Here is a 23427-nt window from a genome sequence, read left to right as displayed (position 1 = left end):
GTACAGAGCACAGCTCGCCTGCTGACCCACTGTCCTCGTTTGGCTTTTTCATCTGCTTGCTGTGTTTGAGGGAGTGCTCCACAAATAAAATTAGCCATAACATTACTGATACTTTTCTGCACTGGCAAGGCCAGGGAATTTATTCTTGAAGATGTGTGAGGTTGTAAGAAGGTGAAACTGCAAGGATGTGTTCCCAGTGTTCATTCCAGGAATAAAAATGGGGGTCTGGAGCATGCTGCTGACACCAGGAACATCTGCTGAGGCTGCTTGGCACTGGTAGAGCAATTCATTCTGGATCCCTGGTGCTTCCACAGCCCTGCCCCTGCTTCTCAGGAGGCAGGAAAGATGCCAGGTGTGCCAGGACTGTGAGCTGTGGTGCAAGGAGAAGGTGTGACACTGCCCTGATGCTACCCTGGGTGTCCTGGTGCAGTGCCAGCCCATGTGTGGGTGTGTCCCCACTGCCAGCCCTGTCCTGCTGCTGCAGTGGGGACAGCTGATGCCTTTTCTGGCTACCTAAAAAACACAGGCCAGACAAAATTAAGGGAATAAAAAGCAGTTCTATTTATTGAATGGCCTTCAGGTACATTTCAGGCAGACAAAGCCCCCCAGGGGCTACACCCAAAATGGTCACAGATTTTCACACTTTATAAGTTTGGTCCATTTGCATATTGGGGCTTCATCTTCCAATTACAGCTTCAGCTAATGAAGTCATTTACCCCAAGTTTGCTGCCCCCAACTCACTTTTGTTTCCATCTCTCAGGGCCTGAGGCAGTGAGGTGTCCTTGACTGCCAGGCCTGGAGAGGAATTGTGGAGCCTGGAGAGGCTGTGTCTGCCCAAAATGGGGAAGCAGCAGCTCCCACTGCACATGGAGTTTGGAGTTATGCACTAAAGAACTGCAGGATTACAAATAGATGAAAAATATAAAAGCTGAAATCCTAAGGCTTCACAGCCAGATAGACTTGGCACCAGGACTGGCACAATGGGGCATAAGAGAGTGCAAAGGGCTACTGACATCGGTGAATTTCTGCTCATCTTCCTAAAAACCACTGGGCTTTCTGGATTCCCACCATTTTGGTTTTCTTCTTTCCCTTGCTGTTATTACAAATTTTCTTCTTTCTTACAAATTTTCTCTCTCTCTCAGCCTTCCTGGGCCCTTGTGCCCTTTTCCAGGTTTCTCCAGGTGTGGTACAGATGGGGGTCAGGGGGCTTCAGTGTCCAACAGCCGGTCAGGCCAAGCCCATCTCAGCTGTGGTGCAGCTGCTCTCTGGTGTGACACCACTGAGACACCTCCAGTGTTTACCTGTCAGCCTGTTTGGCCATGCAACCACCTGAAATAAAGGGTCAGGAAGAATAAAGTGGCTGTTTTGTGCTCTCTGTGCCTTGCAGGAGGGTGGCTGTCCTGAGACACTGGCAGAGCTTTGGTGTGGGATTGCTCAGTGCAGAGGGAACCCAGCAGGAATCCTCAGCTTCACTGGGCTTCATGCAGCTGAAAAGCATGTTTCTCACACAGACAATAACATAGATAGAAAATCTACTTCTATGGGGGGTTTTCACAGCCCTCTGGGTGAGATTCACAGGTGGGGTGGCAGTAATGCAGAAGGAAACAGGATGGTGCAATATTGACCACAGTGAGAAGTGTCACTGGAGAGAGCTGGCAGGCGTGTGACCATGGAAAAGCTATGGAGGCAACCAGGCAGCAGGTCATGGAGAATCCTTGCAACCACGTCTGTGTGATTCCAGAGGGAGATATGAGCCTTGTTGTGTGTCTGTGAGCTGGGTACAAGGGTACCTGTAATTACCCTGTGCAGGTGGGTGTGTGGCACTGCCCCTCACAGCTTTGTGCTCACTGCACACAGGCCACTCCAGCTGCATTCATTTATTCCAAGTTTTTAATAAGATGTAATTGGAAAGGACTTCTACAAGATCTGCATGTGGATTTGACATTTAAGGATATGATTAAGTGAAAGCTGGTGAGGTCATTTCTTGACTAAATTGGCTTAATGAATGTTGATTACACTGTACAAGTTAATTTAATTTAGTGAGATTTTTATCTTCTGGATTGGGTATCACCTTCTGTTCTGTTATTGATTGAAATATGGGAAGATGCCAGGACTGGTTCTGTCTGAGCTGATAGGTCACTGCAGCCCTGGCTGCTCAGCGTGTCTAGGAGCACAGGCTGTGTGTTCCAGGAGCCAGCCTTTTTCTCTCCACTGATGGCAAAAATTCCTCCAGGACACGGAAGGGCTGATGCAACGTTCAGATTCTCACAGGAGCTGCCCACGCAGACGTTTTTGGGCTGTGGTTTGTGAGTGTGTCACTGATGTGCGGCTGCCTTTGGACAGCTGTGAGAACAGCGTGGCCAGAGCTGCCTCTGCTCATACAAGTTTTCTGGCTGGTGGGCAGGAATCTGTCTGTAGAAGGGACTGAAGAGAATAAAGCCGCCTCCACAAAAAGGCTGCAGGAAACTTAAGTCATGAGGAGACGAATTTGTCTGAGTGTGTCTTGTGCAAGGCTGTGGGTGCTGCTCTGCTGGCCAGAGTTCCAGGGTGGTGAGGCTGGAGCTTTGCTGGCTGACACGTGTCCCTCTGGTGTTTTGGGCAGGAGGGGTGGGAGAGGAGACTTCTTTCCCTCCAGCCCTTTGCATTCCCATGTTTCTAGAGCCTGCTCTGTTGCTCCATCCTGCGATAATTCACTTGTGGGGAATTGTGGAAGGAATTCGAGACCTCTGTATTGGTTTTGATGGTGTGGTTTATTTTCTTATCTTCTACTTAAGCAGGAAGGGTGAGTTCAGCTCACATTGTTACTGCATGGTTCAGAATGCCACAAGACCCTTAGTTACATGACTTTTTAAGGAGTTATTGACCAATAAAACACTGCTAACAAGGATAACAAGGATTTTTCACTGAAAGAGTGATAAAGTACTGGAATGCTGTGCCCGGGGAGGTGGTGGAGTCACCATCCCTGGGTGTGTTTAAAACAAGCCTGGATGTGGCACTGGGTGCCAAGGTTTAGTTGAGCTGTTAGGGAAGGGTTTGGACTCGATGATCTTGAAGGTCTCTTCCAACCTTGTGATTCTGTGATATTTATGATTTTGACCCAATCCTTAAATATTCTGTCTCATGGATCCATGCTACAGTGTGAGCTTTCTTAGCCAATCATGGTATGACACACAAACCTGCAGTGCTGCATTCTAAACTCCTTGTTTACCTCTGTAACTACTGTTATTTTTTCCATATCTTAAACTCTAAAACTCTAAACTTTAGTAAGCTTAACGTGTCTCTGCCTTAAACTATAAATCCACATTCTCGCTTCTGGCACCTAAGTTTGGAAGCCTCTTCCAAGGTCTCAGATCAAATCCTGTGTTTAATTCTAAGCTTTGGCTTACAGGCCCAAAGTTCTGGGAGTTCCCTGCATTTTGGATTCCAGCACACCCTGGGATGTCAAAGGACCCCAGAGAGCCCAGGGTCTCTGGGCTGTGACAGAGGAGCACAGGCTGAGTGCATGGGGACATGTGCTGCTGCCTTTGGAGAGAGCAGCTCCCGAGGGAGCCGTGCTCCATATGGAATGTTTCAGTGGCATATGCCGTTAATCCTGTGCGCTGAATTATTCAGCACTTTGGAATAATGAATCACTGAACAAAGCCTGGCTGTGCAGCTCCACAGGCCTCGGCTGCCTGGTGCAGCAATGCTGGCCAGTGCTCCTGGGTGGGAGTGCTGCAGCTCAGGGTGTGACTCTGCCGGAGCTGTGATTCCAGGGAAGAACTGGGATTGCCATCTTCTGGGCCATTGCTCGTGGCTGCTAGAGCAGCACCTTCCAGCTGGCTGCCCAGGAAAGCTCAGAGGAGCAGCTCTGGCTCAGGCTGCTCCTCTCTGCCATGTAGATCTGCTAGAAGGTTGTTTGGTTGGAAAAACCATCCAAGATTGAGTCCAACCATTCCCTCTGCACTGCCAAGGCCCCCACTAACACAGGTCCCCTATTGCCACATCTACACGTCATAAATCTCTCCAGGGACGGGGACTCCACCCCCGCCCTGGGCAATCTGTACCAGGGTTTAACAATCCTTTAGGTGAAGAAATTGTCCTCAGTATCCAACCTGAACTTCCAATGGTGCAGCTTGAGGCCATTTGCTCATGTCCTGTCCCTTTTCCCCTGCCAGCAGAGCCCAACATCCCCCTGGCTGTCCCCTCCAGTCAGGGAGCTGTGCAGAGCCAGAAGGTCCCCCCTGAGCCTCCTTTTCTCCAGGATGAGCCCCTCAAGCTCTGCCCATGTTTTCAGAATATTCTACTCTATGTAAGTATTGCCATTCTTGTGATCTTTTTAGATTCCTGTAGTTCTACTGCTCATGAACTTAATTTGGAATTCCTGCCCACACGCCCGCTCTGGTGTCAGGCGTGGCCCTGCATGGAACTTCACCATGAATCTTCTGGGGGCTCAGAGGTGCCACAAGATGGATAAGGAGGGCAGCCAGCCCCTGCTGCAGGGTCCCCTGCTCCTCCCCTGCCTCTAAACCACGGTGTCCCTGGGCAGGCAGCGAGGGGGTCCCTGAGGAGCAGCCCTGGGACAAGCAGGAGCAGAGCTGGGCAGTGCTGGGCTTTGCAGAGCACAGCAGCAGCTCAACCCAGGCACATTTCCATGCAAATGCAGGCTAGCCCCCCATCCAGGCTCCACACAGCTGGGGAGGATTATTCTGGATGTGTAAAAACTATAATATAAAACTATAATACCTTGGGGGAAAGACTGCCACCCACCTGTCCTCCAATCCCAGCCTCGGTGGGGCTGCTGACAGCTGAACCTCAGGGGGTTTATGCATTTTCTGGCTTAACGTTCCTCTGTCCCTTGTCCTTGGTTGTGCTCCCGACAGCCCTGGAATGGTTAATATTTGTGCTCAGAATTCCTTTGCTCACTTGCAGCCGGTCTGTGTGAGCAAAGAACTGTGGAACGGTGCTCCAGGATAGTAAAATACAGCGAACCCCGGATCCAGGGAAGAAATGCTGATGTCTGGCTCCAGATCAGAAGGCTGAAGGATAGCTTTATTAAAACTATACTATATTACATTAATATACTATTTAAAGGGATACTGTACTATTCTACATACTTACTTCTTACTTACCTGTCTAACTAACTCAAACTCGTGACTCTGCTGAGAGCCCAACACAGCTGGGTCCCATTGGTCACTGACCCCAAACAACCTTCACCAGGATCCAACCCAGCAGTCACCCCAGGTGAACAATCTCCACACCACATTCCACATGGGCAAAACAAAGGAGCAGAGATAAAGATTGTTTTCTCTTCTTCTCTCTGTGCTTCTCCCGAGAGACAGAATTATGTCCCTCTGTCCAGAGAATGGGAATGCCACACCAGGACAGGCTGGGCACTGGTGCTGCCAGGAGCTGTGCTGGTTCTGCTTCCCCCACACGTGCCCCACAGAGCTGAAGGGAAATGCTCAGGGCGAGGATTAAATGTAGGTTTTTATCCAAGTGAAAACTTTGTCATCTCAGCAGATGTGATGTGCTCCAAAGCAGTAAAATCGCTGTTATTCATAGGAGAGAAGAGGAAAATGGATCTTCTAATCTCTGTTCAGAGCTCAGCAATATACTTTGTCTTCAGTTAATATCAGGCTAACTTTCCAGGCAAAAGCAAAACCAAGTTGAATTTTGCTAAAATTTGACCTTGAAAGTGTGGACTGCCTTAAATGTCGAACTCTTTTGCTTTGTTTTTATTTCATTTTTGTTAAAAATAATACAAATTATTTTTAATGTGGAATTTTAGCAATTTTATAACAAAATTTCTCATTTCAGAAATGTGTATATTGTGATAGTACTGAATTTTCCCTTTAAATTTTAGTGGCATTTAAAAATTAATGTTTAAAAAAAATACAGTTCTGCTTAATATCTTTCCAGTTGTTTTCCAAGTTGTTTATCTCCACTCTCCAGAGCATCCAGTGGTTCTGAACTTGTATCAGTTGCTGAACATGAGATTGCTCAGTGTAAAAAATGCTGGAGCTCTCTGGGGTGCTTCAGCCGAAATGTGAACAACACTTAAAAATGCTTAAAAACCAGCCATCCTGGAACTTCTTGGGATGATGCTCTGACACTGTCTGACATCTGCACTGATGGGTCTCATCACCCACCACAATCCCTGACCCTGCAGTCATGGACTGTGTATGAAATGGAGAGGAAAAAACCCAGAGAATGTAGGGCTACAATTCATAATAACTTCCAAAATAAGTTACAGTCCCAGAACAACCCATTTAATGAGGAACTGAGCTGAAATACACTAGAGTGGAATTGCTGATGTTCTGATGTTGTTCCCACAGAGCCCATTAAACCTCTTTATGTAACATCGCTGCAGCCACACATTGCTGAAGATTTCCTCATTGTGCATTTCGCTCGATGGTTTCACGTATTTTAATAATTCTTTTTGTCCTTCCAATTTAAAAAAGGGAAAATCACAGTTCAACAGCTTAATAAGGGGCAAGTGAAATGTCTCATTTCTTTTGAAGGCAAATTCTGGTGTTTCAGGTTTTAGCAGTGCAACTCCAGCCCAGAAAATAAAAAGCAGTGTTTGTTGCCAGCCCTGAAAAGCTGAGCAATAAGAAAACTGTCAAAAGGAAAACATTCAGCACAGCATTCTCCAGCAAGCCTATGAAAGTTGCTACAGCCTGTTTATTGAAAGGAATGGCTTTAGCTTCGCACTGTTGCATGGGAAAGTGGTGGCCACGGCTCTTTGGGACCAGAGATTTTGAATGGGAAATCGAAGGCCGTGTCTGCTTAGCAGGGATTTTGGATGGAAAACTGATGGCTGGGGCTGTTTGGGTGGGATTTTGAAAGGCACAATTGCACCAGCCTGGAATTACTGTGTGCTGCCTCCCAAAAGGCTGGAGGGGGAGTGGCTGCTGTGTGGGTGCTCTGCTGCCTTTGAGCACCCCAATAACACGTCTGTGCTGCTGCTGGAGGTGGGGACGGGGGGACTGGTGCACAGTTTCTTAATCACTCTCTGACAAACACTCTTAAGCCTCATTAATGCAAATTACCAGATGATCTATTTTTGCAGAGTCTCAGTCCCATCACTTGAACTTGCACTACACAGCAACTTTAGCAAAATCAATTTTTAGTCCTTACTACAAATTGATTTATGGCTTTTTCTGCTTGGAGCTGCTGGGACTGAGCCCTGATCAACCAGGCTGCATGTTCCCCTGCATGCCCTCATGGGGCAGAGGGGAAACACTGACATGGGGGAAGGGTCTCTAAATGAAAAATAAGCCTTGAGAGTTCTTTCTGAAAGGGTATGTAAAATCTTACAGAAACACAGGGTTGGAAAAGCCCTCTAAGGCCATCGAGTCCAACTGTTCCCCCAGCATTGCCAAGGTCACAACTGACCCATGTTCCCAAGTGCTACATCCACATGGATTTTAATTCCCCCCAGGGATGGGGACTCCACCACTGCCCTGGGCAGCCCTTTGGATGAAGAAAAGTTTCCAAATATCCAGATGTACAAAAAGAAGGTAAGGATTTGTGGTGGTCATGTTTGAGTACCCTGCAGTCCTTTCCTTGAAGTGTTAGAGTAAAAATGTTCAGATTAGTGACTTGTTTGGTTGCATCCCTGATGCCTCGTGGTTATCTTGGTGACAAGAATCCTGAACTGGAGGTTGGAAATCACAATCACTTCACTTGAAAGTGGTGTGGCCTCCAGGGCTCTGACCAAGTAATTACGTTTCAAACTTGAAATGAAATGCCTTCCTTGAAATGAGAATTTAAATGAACTAGCTGCATCTCTTGGCAGGCACTGGTTTAATTTAAACTCCAGGTATAGTCCTGGCTTGGCACACAGAGCTTAACTGCAGCCACTTCTAACAACAAACAAAAACAAGGCGAGAGCAGAGCCTGGCTGAGGCAGTGCTGGGGTTTGAAGTTTTTTACAACTATTGAAATTGCTCTCTAATTAATTAACCCTGACCTAATGGTTTGCCTGTTGAAGGATGTTCACTTGATCCCACAGCTGAGTTCTCATTTGCCACTCAAACCTGAGCCATCAGGGCAGAGCTGAGGGAGCTCCTTCTGGTCTGGTTGGTGAGGTGGGGTTCAGTCACAGGTTGGACTCAAATATTTGGAGGTCTTTTCCAACGTGGCTGATTCTGAGAGGCTGCAGAACTCTCTGCTGTGGGGGAGGCTGTCCTGGTGCTGTTTTTGGGATGTAAGGGTTGGCATTTCCCCCAGGGACAGGTGACAGGAGGCTTGGGATGGCAGCAGCCTTGAGCAGGATGGCTGGGTGGGATCTGGGAATGGCTGTCTCTGTGATGGGGCAGGGTGGAGTGACTGGGATAGTGGGAGTCAGCATAAAAATAAGTGCATTGGAATACTGGAAATGTTTTAAAATGTACTGTACCCCTAAAAGAAGGGGAAGATTATCCCCCTAATGCCAAAGCTACAACAACAATTTCTTTACTCCTAGTGTGATATTGTTGGGGGAACACTACCAAGCTTCCCAAAGAGAACTCTTAGCTAATCATGAAATCATTTGTTGATACACCTCCTAATTTTGCATCTGATATTTATTTAGCAGCCTAAAATGTTTTTGGCATGTCCTGGAAGCCACCTCATTAGCTCTGTTATTTGTCCCATTAGTGCAGTTGATCGCACATTGGCATTGGTGGTGCGTGCATCGGAGCACGGGCTGGTGTGGAGGCAGATGTGCTTCACAGGCCCGAGTATGAGCTGGAGCTGGCAAAACAGGGAGTGATTTAATGAAGTTTTGATACAGCTCATCAGATACTGAAATGGGAAGATGCAATATTAATTTAGAAACGCATTATCATTTCAATTGTAGTCGTTCAGAAGAGTATTAATAACAGGGGAGCTTGTGGCGGTTTGGGAAGATGATGTATTATTCTAAAGGCAAAAATATTCTTCAGAATTATGTTTCATTTGACACTTAAACATCTAGCATATTCCTATTATCACTGTGTAATCAATTTTTTTTTGCTGTGTCTTCCGTGCTTACAAACATAATCACTGGAGGCATTTCAGGCACTGCACGGGAGGTTCTGGAGGGGGGAGGCAGGATGAGCTTAAAACACCAGGCTGACAACTTCTGCCTTTTAATCCTCAATTCTTCTTTGGATTTAAATGACTTGAAATTCTTTTTGACAGCAGGAAGTCCTTTTGCTGTCACAAGCAAAAGAAAGAAAGATGCAAATGTCATTTAAAACTTGTTCCGTCTGTGTCACACCCCCCGGGAGGGACTGACCGCCTCTGAAAGCTTTGATCCTTCTCACATGGGACTTGGTGGATCCTGGGATGAACGAGGGGTGTCCCAGTCTGCTGAAACAGACATGGCTCAAGCAGAACACAATTCCTGGTGGTTAGGGATGCAGGAAACATATCCTGATTTTTCTGACCCCAGGAGATTTGACAAGCCTGATTTGGACAAACCTGAATTAACTGCTGCTTGGTAATCTATGAAACCACCATCCTTTTTACTGTGACACTTGTTCAGGGCATAGCCCCACTCTAAGTGCCCACCCTGAAGTCCTCATGGAACCAAAGACCTTGAGGATCATCGAGTCCAGCCGTGAATTGTGTTGTGCAAATGGTGAGCTCAGCTTCTGGAGAACAGTCAGGAGGAGCTAGCATGAGGGATGTGCTTTCCCATTAAAAGTCTGGTTGGGGATATCCGTCCTGCTGTGCCTGCCCCTGTAGCATGTCCCTGCTCCTCAGCTTTCTGAGATGAGATAAAAATGGACGTTCTGGAAAATACTTAGATGGCTTGAACTATGCATTGTACTGTTGAAGCTTGGCAACATTTAAATGGGTCTCACTCTGTCACGAGTAGGAGTCCTGCCATCCTGCATTTGAATAATCCAGATCCACCTGTGATGTGGGGATGTGACCAAGGCCATCAGTGTCATCTGTTCCTGCTGCCTCTTGGACCCAGCCCAGTGAGGCAGTTCTGGAGCCTGTGAAGAATCTGGGGTTTCCTCTATGGCTCAGGCTGTAATCAAGGCCTATTCACATCCTGATGGTGCTTTGGGAAAATGGGCAGGTTCTCTCCAAAAACCCTGCTCATGGCTTGGGTGAGCTCCAGCCCAAACAACCACTTAATTATCACAGTCTCCTGGCACTGCTGTACAAGCAAATTCCCATCTAACTGCATAACGAAGCAATATTTTCTGTTCAACCATTTAATCTGTGAATTCTTGAAATCCTCAAACGAGTTGTCTGCAAGACAGCTCCTTCCTAAATCTTCACAGTGGAATTCATATTCCAGCCCTTTCAGACGCAGGGCTGGATCCTGGGCTGCTCCAGGCTGATCTGGCTCGGAGGGCTCTGGGGGCTTGGGGCAGTTGTCCAGCAGCCACACCAGCTCTGCACAGCAGGCACGGCCTCCTTGGGCACGCAGGGCTTCCCAAAGGGCTCATCTCACACCACATGTCATCTTCGGTTTCCAGCTGCTCCTGAAGATGCCTTTCTGGCAGTGTCCCAGGAAGTTTCTGAAGATCTTTACTGGGTTTCTGGACTTCAGCTTTTCTGCCTGGGTTTTAATAAACCCGTTACTGCTGCCTAGCTGGATGCTTGGCAGCTCTGCTGGGCTCCAGCTGCTCAGACTGCAACACCTTCCATAATTTTTCTGACACAGGCAGCAAAACAACCTTGGCTGGTTTCTCCCAGCCTGTGGGACCTGTCATTCCCCCAAGAAGGCTCTTAGAGCCTGCTGGCTTTTTTTTTTTTAGCCAACCACAGCTCTGGTGGGGACAGGCAGGTGATGGATGAGCAGTGTTCCCTCAAGTGTGCAAGCAGCAGTGCATCATCTCGGCAGGCAGAGGCAGCTGGGCATGAGGCAGAGCCTGTTTGCTCAGAGCACACTCAGGCTCAGAAACGTGTTTGCTGGACACTGTTCCCCCGGGGAGAATGCTGGAATTGAGCTTTTCTTAAGGAACTGTGAGCCTGCTCCTACAGGCAGGGCTAGTCTTTCCTGACACTGGTTTTTAGTGTCCTTGTGGAAATACCATCTGGTGCTTCTGACACTGTCACTGTGAGGGCTCAGCTGCACTGCTGTGCCCAAGGATTGCCATGGTGGGCACTGCTGGTGGCAGCTTTTTGGGCTCCAGGGAAAGGAACGAATTTCAAACTGAATATTCAAATTTAATATTGGGAAGAAATTCTTCCCTGTCAGGGTGGAGAGGTCCTGGCACAGGTTGCCCAGAGAAGCTGTGGCTGCCCCTGGATCCCTGGAAGTGTCCAACGCCAGGTTGGACATTGGGGCTTGGAGCAACCTGGGATAGTGGAAGGTGTCCCTGCCCATGGTAGGGGGTGGAATGGTTGGGCTTTAATGTCCTTTCCAACCCAAACATTCTGGGATTCTCTGTCTGTCAGTCTGCTCAGGCCTGAGGGATTGTGAAGGACAAAGTCACCTCTGGGGATGCTGTAGGTCGAGTCAGGATGGGAGCACGGCTGGAAGATCTCACCAGCCAAGATCTCTGCACTGTTCCAGGTGTAGATGAGAAAATTGCTTTGATGGTTTTATGCAGAAGTTCAGAGGAAGCAGCCAGAGACACGTGTTATTGCCTCCACCATCTCCTGGAATGAGAAGGTACCCATTGGTTAAAAAGGACCAGATGCTCCAACAGCTGCCAGCAGACACCTCCTCCTCCTCCTCCTCCTCTTAGGGTGTCTGCTCTTGGAACAAGGATTTTACCCTGTTGTGTGCATATATATATATATGCAAAAAGCAACCAAGGATGAGCAAAGGCAAATCTGCCACTTCAAATGAAACAACACAATTCAAATTTAAGGGAATGTTTCTGTTAGGTAGAGATTTGGAAAAATAATTTCTTCAGTAATTTTTTTACTTGATTCCCAGACCAGGGTAAAAAAAATGGGCTTAAACATCAGCTTTTACAGTGGTTTTCCTCACTGGGGACTGTGTTGTAGCTGCCTTCTGAGTTGGACTTTGAGCCTTACTTGAGTTTCAAATTTTTTTGCACATTTGGGTGCTCCGAGTGGGAGTGCTGGAGCCTGAGTATGCTGGAAGGGCCGATCACACAGTGCTGGGCCTGAGGAGTCACCACAGCTCACAGTGGCCTCGGGGACAGCTTTTGGCATGTTCTCATTGCATCAAATCTATAAAAATAAATCCTTGGGTTATACTGCTGCTTTCACAATAATTTAAAGCAACAAAGGCCTGAGCTCCCTCTCCAGTGGCTGCTGTTCTTGCCATGTGATGGGGGAAGACAAATAACGAGGCAATATTTTACTCTTCAGGCTCTGCCACTGGCAAACGCTTCCAAACACGCTCTGTGAATTTATGCTGCTGGTGGCAGACTTCCCTGGCAATCCTGGTAATTAATCACTCTGTTTAACAATGAGGAACATTTCACTGCTCTGATTAGCACCAGGTGAAGTGATCAGCACAATTAATCAGGTGCAGGAAAGGGCTGGCATTGGATTTGGGCAGGGAAAGTTTCATTTGAAACCAAAGAGTTTCCTGTGTCTGGTGTGAGAAGACCCTTGGCACTCAGTTGTCCCCCAGACTGGGGACAAAGATAGAATAAAGTGCATCTGTGAAAAAAAAAATACCCCAAATATGGCACCAGGTCCATCACTCAGGGAATCTGGGATGCCTGAGTGATTCACGTGAGCTGCTCACAAGTATCCGTGTTTGCACGTACCCAGAAAAACTCAGAAACTTCCACAAGTCCCAAAATACTTCCTAAAAATATATTCTTTAAAGATACTTTTCCTCTTTTTTGCTGTTTATATTGGCTTTCCACTGGCTGCTCTTTGACTGCAAGACTCTAACACGCTAGTGAATATTTCATGTGGCTCAGTTGCCAGCAGCTGCTCGGAGGAGCCCTGAAGGAGCCGGTTGTACCCGTCACTGCGGTGCCAGGTGATGTGACAGTCCCTCCCACGTAGCTCTGCCATCAGTGCCACAGCTCCTGTCCTGTCCTCACCTTCAGAATTCATCCTGGAGCCACAGGGTGCATGTGCAGTGTTTAAATTGAAGCTCTGGCCCCTTTCTGTGCCCTACAGAGACTCAGGCTCAGGATTTTAAGGTTGTAGCTCACGGTGTACAATGGAACAGCCTTAGGGAACCACTGTCAGAACCAAGAGGCTTCCAGCGATGATTTGAATCTGTTGGTGAATTACAACATACATTTTTCAGATGTTCATGTATTTATCCATTTCCATGGTGCTGTGTTTCCTTTGGAGAGACGTGCTGATGAATTACCATCACAGGCAGTGGAGAGGGACAGGTTTCATTTGGGCAGCCTTCAGAATCACTGAAAATAACAGAACAACTTGAAAACAACGAGAAATGCCTTGATCTGTGCTTATTCTCTTACCCTGTGCCACCATGAAGCTTTTTAACATGTTCCCAAAGCTGGGCTGGCAGCAGAGGGGTCTGTCAGTGAACATCCAGAGGTGGAATCATAGAATCCTGGAAAAGATCTTAAAGGCATCAAATCTAACTATCAACCCATATTCACCTCAAAACCATGTCCTCAAGTGCCACATCCACATGTTTTCTTGAACACTCCCAGGGACAGAGACTCTACCACTGCCCTGGGCAGCCTGTGCCAATCTTTTACGACCCTTTCTCTGAAAAAAATGTTTTGTAATATCTCATCTAAACCTCTCCTGGCACAGCTTGGGGCCATTTCCTCTTATACCTGCAGCCCACGCTCTGCTGAAGCATTGCTGGCTGGGGGTGACTGTCCCCTGGGATTCCTTGATACCTAACCAGGAGTTTTCCTCTCTGGGTGGCTGAGGTGGGAGGAGGTTTATCCTGGTCATGCTCTGCCTGCTCCAAGGATCAGTTCACACCTGACCCAGCTCTGCCTTGCTGTGGTTCCACTGAGTGCAGGAATGGGATTCTGAGGGAGGAAATACCAAAAAAATTAGAAGATAAGGCCTGGTTGTGCCTGTTGCACCCTCTTTAAGGACCTTGAAACAAGTAAGATACAGACACTCCAGACAGTTTCCTCTTCCTATTCCACGTGTTCCATGTTTCCCAAAGGCAGTGGGTGAGCACGTGCAGGATGTGGCAGCACATGCAGTGATTTCTCTTAGGCTGGAGTTTCATTATTAAGGCTTTCAGTGCATACCAACATCTACCCATTGTTACTGGTCCCCTCTGGAGTAAGAGGGAGGCTCTCCCAGGAGGAGGCAGCAGCAGCTGCAGAGCTGTGGAGTCTTTGTCAGCAAGTGGCAGAGGGGACCTGAGACATGGACAGGGTGATTAATCTGGATTACGGCAGGAAGCATGTTTTCCTCTGTCAGATCCATCTTAACGAATCCCAGGGCAGCTGCTGCTCTTCATCAGAGTTCAGTGAATCCTTTGCTGAAATTAAACAGTCCAGTGACAGGAGAGATGCATGAAATGGCTCTCATTCCCTTTAAGCTGACTGCTCACATTCCTTGTTCCCTCTGTTTGCCTTTTCCAAAGGCAAGGCCGACCATTAATTTAGTAATTTGTGGGCCCGACAGACTCAGAGGCTTTCAAAGGTTATTGCTCACACAGCCTCGTCTCCCAGTCCTCTGGGACGTGCTCTGTGAAGTGCTGGAAATGGTGCATGATGAGGGGGATGCCCTTTGGAAAAGGTTAAGCCTGCTGCTGGTTTATCACGGCCCTGCGAGCAGGGGGAGGCTGGTGGGAAATCAGGGAAATCAGAGGGAGGCAGCCGGGAGTGAGCCCAGCCATGGGGGTGCAGGGTGGAATTTGGACTGATGCCTCAGGATTTCAGCTTTTCTATTTTCCATCTATTTGTAATCCTGCAGTTCTTTAGTGCATAACTCCAAACTCCATATGCAGTGTGAGCTGCTGCTTCCCCATTTTGGGCAGACACAACAATTCCTCTCCAGGCTTGGCAATCAAGGACACCTCACTGCCTCAGGCCCTGAGAGATGGAAACAAAAGTGAGTTGTGGGCAGCAAACTTGGGGTAAATGACTTCATTAGCTGAAGCTGTAATTGGAAGATGAACCCCAATATGCAAATGGCCCAAACTTATGAAAACATGACCCATTGTCCATTTTGGGTGCAGCCCATGGGGGGCTTTGTCTGCCCTAAATTACCCTGAAGGCCCTTCAGTAAACAGAACTGCTTTTTATCCTTTTAATTTTGTCTGCCCTCTGTTTTAGGTAGCCCCAGAAAAGGCATCAGGATGGAGAGGATCAGATGAACCCTGCCATTGCTGCTTTTCAGCTCCTCAGTAGTGTCCATTGTGGCAGGAGCTTCTCCAGCCCCCCCAGCTCCAGTGGGGTGCTGCTGATTTCGGCTCTGCCCTGTTGGTAACCAACAGCCAAATGCTCTGTCCATGCCAGTGGCTGTGCTTGCTTTCATGGTATTTTTTTTAATGCAGAAAATCACAAAATCGTTGAGGTTGGAAAAGGCTTCCAAGGTCATTGAGTCCAACCTGTGGCCAATTCCCACCTTGTCCCCAGCCCAGAGCACTGAGGGCCAAGTTCAGTCCTTCCTTGGACACCTGCAGGGGTGGTGACTCCACCCTGAGCATCCCATTCCACTGTCTCACCACCCTTTCCATGGAGAAATTCTTCCTGGAGATGCATAATTCTGCATGTGGAAGTGAAACAGGGCACAGATATATTTTGGGCAAATGGAAGGAATGAGAACAGGAGGTGATATTTAGCTATTGAAATGTTATACTACAGCATTGTATACTTAATATCTCCTTTATTGCTGCCCCCAAGCACCTCCATTATACCACAATTGCAAAGCTAGTTTTAGTCTGTGTTTTTGGATTAATTCTGTTTGTTCCTGTTCCCATGTACTTGGTTTTTCTTTCAAATGAGGAGAACTGAAACCTCCCAGCAGCCAACACAGGGAGAAGGGGAAACCTGAACAAGGAAAGACCAGAATTTGCAGCCTCATCCAGGGAGGTGAGCTGGGCTCTGTCACCGCCCCCTGTGCCTGGTGAGCTGTGTCTGCAGAAGGGAATTCTGCAGGTTCCCTCCTCACAGCCTGCCCTGGGAGGGAACATTCCTGCAGCTTTTTTGGTCCATTAGGTCGTACAGCTGAAATGGATGGAGCTAATGAACATGTGCACAAGCTGGATGGCTCAGGAGCTGGAGAGCCTGGGAGCAAGCAAGGCAGAATTAGGCAGGTAAAGAACCTGATTGTTTATTAGGTGATAAAAGATTGGTGTGAATTGCAGGAGACACTGGGAATTTGGAAGATATGTAGATCTAAATGGGTACATTTGTTCCAATTAAATAAAGGTAAGGGAACAGAATGCCTGTTCAGAAGCATCACAGACTGAGGTTTTCATCTTATTTACTCTGGTTCCTGGAAAAACAGTTCATGGGAATGCTCCTGTGGCTGGAAAGCCCCATGGTGCTGGTTGAAGCCTCCCTCACCCATCCTTGAGAAGGGAAGGGATGGCAAACCAAGGTGACATGGAAACCCCTTCTGCTAAGTGGTTTTTAGAGAATCTGAACCTTCCCCTTTTCTATGAGGATTGGTTTATTCTCTGTAAAGTTTTGTTTGGTTTTTAAAACAAATTTTAATTGGGAATTTTACCAGGTTCATTTCCTAAGCTGGTATTGCTTTTTTTTCCAATTACAAGTGTTCTTCCTGCAGCCTTTGGAAAACACAATATTTCTGTGAAGGTTTTGGGAAGCATCTCAACGAAAATTTTGATTAAAATCCTGCGAACTGAAGCATGTGAGAAGTGTGTTGTTACAGGCAGCCTCCCCAAAGTAATCTATTTTTATGAAAAACTGGAATGTGCTCATTTACACCAATTGCCCTGAGGGCACAGACCACCCTTGGGAGAGGGGAAGGGTGTTTCCAGAGGTTTTGATACAGAGAGAAAACTCAACCCCTTGAATTTCTCTTCTTTATGTCCCATCCTGAGGGTCCTGCTGTTCCTGTCACCCCTGTCCTGTCACAGCTGCTGTGCAGGATGTAAACACAGAGATTTCCCAACCCCAGAGCCCCCTGGAAAATCTCCTGTCAGGTTCATGCAGCCACTGCTTGGCACCTTCCTCTCACTCAGGGCTCAGTATTACTGTGGCATTGATTGAACAGGAAATTCATGGAGGAAAATTAAGCCTCCAAAAGATACAATAATTTAAATAATTGGCAATTTTTTGTGTGTATGTGAGAACATGAGAAATGCAGCTTGTTCATTCACTGTCAGTTCCTCCAGGACCGCATTACAGGAGCAGATGAATTCTTATGAAACAAAGATTCTATTTTCATGCAAATATCCCTCAGTAATAAAATACCCAGGGAATAGAAATGACAGGAAAATGTATGAGGTACAAGCAGAACTGTTTCTAGAGCAGTGTGCTTCCCACGGAGCCTCAGTGGCTCCTTACACCCTGGGCTGTGGTGTCACAAGGTGCTGCGCAGGATCAGGCTCTGGGAGCAGTGGGATGGGGCAAGTGGCTGCACCTGCTGCTCATGGAATCAGAGAACCACTCAGGGAGGAAAGGATGCTGCTTCTGAGCTGCAGTTTCTGGGCAGAAATGATCTTTTCTGCTCCCATGTTGTGACAGGGAAACCCCTTTGTACAGGGCTGCAAGAGGCTGCCTTGAACTACTGTGAAGGGGGGTTTTCAGAGTTACAAATTTGAAGTTTTTCTTCCTTCTGTTTAAAATAACTTTAAATTATTCTGTCAAAGCAAAAATCTTTTGTTCAGAATTCCTTTGGTTGCCAAAGCTGTTAATGAATTCTCAATGCCTGTGTTGTGATCCATGTGTGAGGAATTTACCTGGAATGGCAGCTGGTGGGATGTGGGGCAGGCTTGGGTGGTTTCCAAAGCTAATTCCTGCATATTCTTAATTAATCCTCCCTGTCTCTTCCCTTTGGGAATGCCACGTCCATCTCTCAGGTTGCTGGGTGTCCCCCCAGCCTGTTGCAACATTAATCAGGTTTTTTTCTGCTGTAACTCGGGCCTTCCAAGCATGGATTTAAACATTAGATGAAACTAAATTAATCAATGTATAAATTAATTACCAAAAATGAGTTCACCTCAGAGGCTGAAGCAAGGATGGGTGAGAGAGAAACCTAAATGCCCAAATTAAAACCTCAATCAAACTTTAAAAATAATGGATAATTACAGGGCTTTTTTTCTTTTTTTTATGTTCATATTAAATTGTAAGGAATTATTAGATATTTAACTGACATTTATCCAGATAGCCCACAGCAAGTTAGGTAGCGCTTACATGCTGTAATAAATGTCAGCATTTAAAAATTAATTGCTGTGCTATCTAACTTGCTGTGGGCTGTCTCGTTAAATATTAATGGGATGTCTAAAAATATGTTATGAGCTGAAAGGATTATTTGGATACGGGATTGCGGAGTTCTAAGGCCTAGAGGGGAAAGCTGTGTTTGAGCATCACCAGTTCCTTGGGATTGCTGTGTGCTGAGGCAGCTCTGGCTGTGCCCTCTCCAGCAGGAATGGGGTCTGGGAGAGCCCAGGGCTGTGTGGAGAGCTGGGCTGTGCGAGAAATCCTTCCCTGGAGGGTGGGGAGGTCCTGGCACAAGTTCCCAGAGAAGCTCCGGGATCCCTGGAAATGTTCCAGGCCAGGCTGGACAGGGCCTGGCACAGTGGAAGGTGTCCCTGCCCATGGCAGGGGTGGAATGGGATGGGCTTTAAGGTCCTTTAAACCCAAACCATTCTGGGATTCTGTGATCCTTCAGCTCCTTTGGAAATGCATCAAAGGAAACCAGTACTAGCAGAGATGGATTGGCTCCTCAGCAAGGAGACAGGTTTTCCCCCTGTTCACCTGGAGAAGAATCAGGAGCTGTGGGTGCCCTGGTGATGCCTTAAGTTTTAGTTTTTATATTTTTCACATTCTGTGCTGCTTTAGTGTGCAGTTCTGAGCTTCACATTATGGGATGGTGAGCTCTCTGCACAGAGCAGGGAGACAAAACAATTCCTTCTCCAGCTGGGGACCAAGGACAAATGATCCAAACCTCAGGCCCAAGAGCACAAACAACGTGGGCTGAAGAGACAAAAGCAAGAAGGATGGGACTTCATAACCTAAAGCTAATTGGACAATGAGCTCCAATGTGCAAATGGAGCAGAACTTAGAAAAGTGAGAGACCTCGTGACCAGTCATCCATTTTCTGACCATTTTGGTTCATTTTGGGTGCAGGCCTGGCTGGGCTCTTGTGCTGCCTAAGGTGGATCCATTGAGGCCTTTTAAAAAATCCTCACTTGATTCTTTAACTCTGTCTGGTCTCTGTTCTAGGGCAGCCTTCACAAGGCTTCACTGGAACCCTGCTGGTGCAGGAAGAACCAAGCAGTTCACACCCGACCCAGCTCTGCCTTGCTGAGGTTCCACTGAGTGCAGGAATGGGATTCTGAGGGAGGAAATACCAAAAAATTAGAAGTTAAGGCCTGGTTGTGCCTGTTGCACCCTCTTTAAGGACCTTGAAGCAAACTCAGTGTTGCTTTTTCACATCTCTCCTGCTCGCCCATCTCCAGGGTGGGGATGGCCCTTGTGCTCAGGCTGGGAAGGAGGAGGAAGGGTGAAAGTCTGAGCGTGGCCTCGGCTGCTCCCTGCCAGGAGGAGATAACACACGGTGGGGAAGACAAAAGAGGAGGGAGTGAGGTCGTGTCCAACATGAGTACTGATATTTATTATTTATTTTGAGCAAGCCGTGCCAAGTGCTTTGGAGGGAGCACACAGTGAAGCGTGCGAGGGGTTTGGTTTAAAGAGCAGCAAAAGCACCAGGAGGGAAAAGTCTTTTGCAGCTCAGTGATAAACCGAAGGGATATTTCTTTCCTGAGTCAGTCTCCCCCATGAATTATGCATGCTGGCCTCCCAGAAACACGGGGTAATCAGGAATACACCGTGCCCGTGGTAAACACAATGCATGTTGCTGTAATAGAGCTAAAGACCATTCCCAGCCACTCTTACTATTAAAGCTAAGAAATGTGCACTGCTTTCCCACTCAGCCACCACTTTAACTCCAGTGCTCTGCTATTGTAAAATGTAGGCGAACTTAGTGGGAAGAAATGATGATTTCTAACTCTAACTTAGAAAGTTGAATGATTTTTTAAAATTATAACTATGTTATAATGCATTAATATACTATATAAAGGAAGATACTAAAATTACATACTTATTTTTTCTAACTACTATAACTAACTCACAACTTGGGACTTTCTCTCGAGAGTCTACACACAGGTGGATTTGATTGGCCATCAGGCTCAAACAATTTTCACTAGAATCTAATTAAGTAATCACTTCAGGTAAACAATTCTCTAAACACATTCTACATAGGAAAAACAAGGAGCAGAAATAAAAATTGTTTTCTCTTTCTTTCTCTCTGTGTACCTCTATGAAAAATCCTGAGAGAGAGAGAGAAATATGCTTGCCACACTCTGCTATTCCCCAAACACTAATAAAGTGTTTAGAGTGAGTGAGGGCTTCTGCACGCAGAGGAAAGGCTGCTGGATCACACTGTGGGATGGTTCTTCCTGTGGCTGCAGGGTTTGGAGGCAGTACAGGTACCTGGTGGGGCTCCCTGGTGAGCTCCTCCCCTGAGGGTACACTCACAGAGTGAATTAACCCTGCAACCAAGGAACTCCCTTGTCCCCCCGCGTCCCCCATGCCCAGCCAGGCTGGCAGGGAGTGGGGTCAGTCCCAGAGGAGGATCTGTGAGTGTCCCAGGTGCTGGTGCTGCAGGGGCAGGTGCCACAGCCTGATGGGGTGAGCTCAGGGGCTTCATCACCCCTGTCTGCCTCTGTTCCACCTCTCGTTTCTCTCCATGTCAAAGTCCAATGAAATTTGGACTTGGTGATCTTGGAGGTCTTTTCCAACCTAAATGGTTCTGTGATTCCCTGATTTTGTAGCCTCTGAGACAAAATCCACCACGATGTAGCTTTTCAGTCAGCTGAAGCATGTGGAACAGGTCTGCAAGGATTTTGGAGAAGTGGCACCTTGGAAATAGGATTGGTGGGATTGCTGAAGGCTCCTGCTGAGCCCTCTGCCCGCCTTGAGCAGGAGAAGAATGTCCTGCACAATTTCTGTCCTTTCCAGCCTCAACATGTTCCCAACATGCTCTGGAATGCCCACACATGAAGTAGAACATTCTCTGCAAACACTCAGTCTGGGTGGTGCTCATCCAGCACGTTGACTTTGATTCAAAAAAACACAGCAGAGAATTGAATTGAAGATGATTCAGAATTCCCACTTCCTTTCCCCTGAAGAGACCAAGGAATGTGATTTCATTCATTGTATACTCAGTTCAAGGCACCATTTACTGCTAAAGGATCAAGCAAATATAATTTAAAGTTCCACTGTGCATGTGACAGATTTAATTAGTGTACTTGGGAGCTCAAAGTAACTCAGAAAGTATTTGTTTGCATAAAACCAGGCTATGTCTGCAATTTAAACTGGAATAAAGTAATGCAGTTATGGAGGATTTAATGAGTTGTTGCGTAAACACCATCGTGGATGGGGAATTAGATTGGGAAATAAAACTGTGCTAGTAAGTGGACCCAAATCCAGCCTGCCATATTCTCCTGCCCATGGAGGCTGTTAATGCCATTCAGCTAACATGGATGGAATTGTGTGGCTGTGGGAGGAGCTGGAGTGAGGCTCCCTGGTGCTGTTCTCCTGTCTGTGCATCCACAGGAGCATCGCTGCCCTGCCTGGAAGTGACAGTGGTGAAGGCACTGATGGGATCAGGCCAGCTCCTTGACAGGAGGAAAACCTCACAGATAACTTCATCCCTTGTGGGGTCTGGGAGGTTTGTCCTAAAACACCACAATGTTTTGTGCAGAGCTGTCAGAAAAGGGTCTTGGCTGGGAGGGGGAGGCAGAGATAGAGCCCAGTCTGCTGTTGTTGTCTCGTACAAGTCTGTCCATCACACTCAGAAGATGGGCTGGCAGCCTGCTTAGAACCTGCCTGTGAAGTGGTGAGGATCCAGGCTGGAGGGAAAGGTAATGACACAGCCCAGATCTTGGAACCCTGAGAATTTTAGACTTTCTGTGTTTTTCAGCTGAGAATTATAGACTTTCTGTGTTTTTCGGCACAGACCCTCAAGAGAATGCTACATTTGACCTGAGGCCATGGAGAAGGCTTCCAAAATTGAATGATAGGACTGGGATGATGGGATTACCCAGATTTATGTGAGGAGCAGAGAAAATGGCTCACAAGGCACCGATCCAGCGTGGGGAGCAGGGTCACCAGCCGTGGGCGGGATGAGCGATGCTCCGCGAGCCCGCAGGGAGAAACCCTCAGGTATTGATTAAAGCCAGCACGAACTGCACGAATTGCAGGCAGCAGATGGTTCTCTCTGCCCGCTCCCCAAAGGAATTTCCATCTTGCACTTCCCATATAAAACCCATTATCTCCTACAGCCCAGAGCTGCAGTGATGAAATTGGGGGAGTGAACTCTCGTTTCCGACTTGGGAAGTTCAGTTGTTACCTGGTACCTCTGGAGGTCACTATAACAAAGAAAAATGCAGATACTGGAAGAGGTTTTTAAGGTTTTTATTTGACTATTTGCTCTCAAATTTATTTTTTGTGTTACAGCATGTGCATGTGTGAAACCTGATCAATTAATGTGGGTGTTTTAATTAATTTCTCTGTGGAAAGTTCTTGATCCTGCAAGATTTTTATTCATCTGTCCATCCTCGTTACCTACAGCAGTCATTGCCCGCTGTGCCTTCCCAGTATGAAGACTTTCCCACTGGTCAGAACTGGAAGATCTAACCTGGCACTCCACATCCTGTGGGCCCCCCAAAACTCTGGGCTTTCCCTGAGGTGTGAGGAGGGTTTGATGTAATTTAATGGTTTTTACACTGATGCCAGAACTACAACATGAGGTTCTTAAGAGACATAGCTTTAAATGGGAATAGTTTTAAGGCAAATTAACTCAAGTAGCACCAATCCCATGTCCTGTAGGTCATGTTCCACCACTGGGGTATCAGCTGGTCCTTCTTAATAAAGCAAAAATCTTTATTAAATAATGAATAATAAAGGTGGCAAACTGCAGTGGAATTTAACAGCTGCTAATTGTCTTTTTTTTTTTTTTTTTTTTGTGATATGCACTAAACCAAGAAAGGACCCAATACTCTCAGTATTCTGTTTCCCTAATGCTTCTCTAAACTGCAGAGTGGTCAAAAAGAGCTTAAAGGACAGAGGAGTAGGAGCCACCCACATTCCCTCCTTACTCCATCCCCCATCCCTCCTTACCTTGTCCCCCATCCCTCCTGTCCCCTGGAGGTTCTCTGGTGTTTGCTGCAAGCTCAGAGCACAAGCTGAAGGCTTCCACCCTGTAGTACTGCTGCTCTCTCTTCTCTCTCTCCTGACTCTTCTCAAGGAATTGGTTGCAACAAGATTTTGACATCTGCACTCTGCCAGATGTGGCAGAAACAGGCCAGGAAATGAAGGGGTTACTGCAGGAAGAGGGAATGAAAACAGACTCCCGTGAGGC

The 23427-nt window shown here is 47.1% G+C and overlaps 1 protein-coding gene and 2 long non-coding RNA genes across 3 annotated transcripts in view; 2 read left to right on the top strand and 1 right to left on the bottom strand.

Annotated features, from left to right (window-relative positions):
* CDCA8 (cell division cycle associated 8) overlaps positions 1-23427 on the top strand; it is a 438802-nt gene that overhangs the window by 12365 nt on the left and 403010 nt on the right. The gene's annotated exons all lie outside the window — the stretch shown is intronic.
* LOC137462275 (uncharacterized) lies at positions 4285-5701 on the top strand. The gene is made up of 2 exons (XR_010993650.1): positions 4285-4955; positions 5368-5701. It is a non-coding gene; the product is annotated as an uncharacterized lncRNA (long non-coding RNA).
* LOC137462317 (uncharacterized) lies at positions 8535-9443 on the bottom strand. Its single transcript, XR_010993662.1, has 2 exons — positions 9276-9443; positions 8535-8721 (listed from the first exon to the last, which is right to left on the bottom strand). It is a non-coding gene; the product is annotated as an uncharacterized lncRNA (long non-coding RNA).

Source organism: Anomalospiza imberbis, chromosome 25, assembly GCF_031753505.1.
Source record: "Anomalospiza imberbis isolate Cuckoo-Finch-1a 21T00152 chromosome 25, ASM3175350v1, whole genome shotgun sequence".
Classification (NCBI taxonomy): Eukaryota; Metazoa; Chordata; class Aves; order Passeriformes; family Viduidae; genus Anomalospiza; species Anomalospiza imberbis.
Note: the sequence above shows the minus strand (reverse complement) of the source record. Positions and strands in the feature narration are given on the sequence as shown.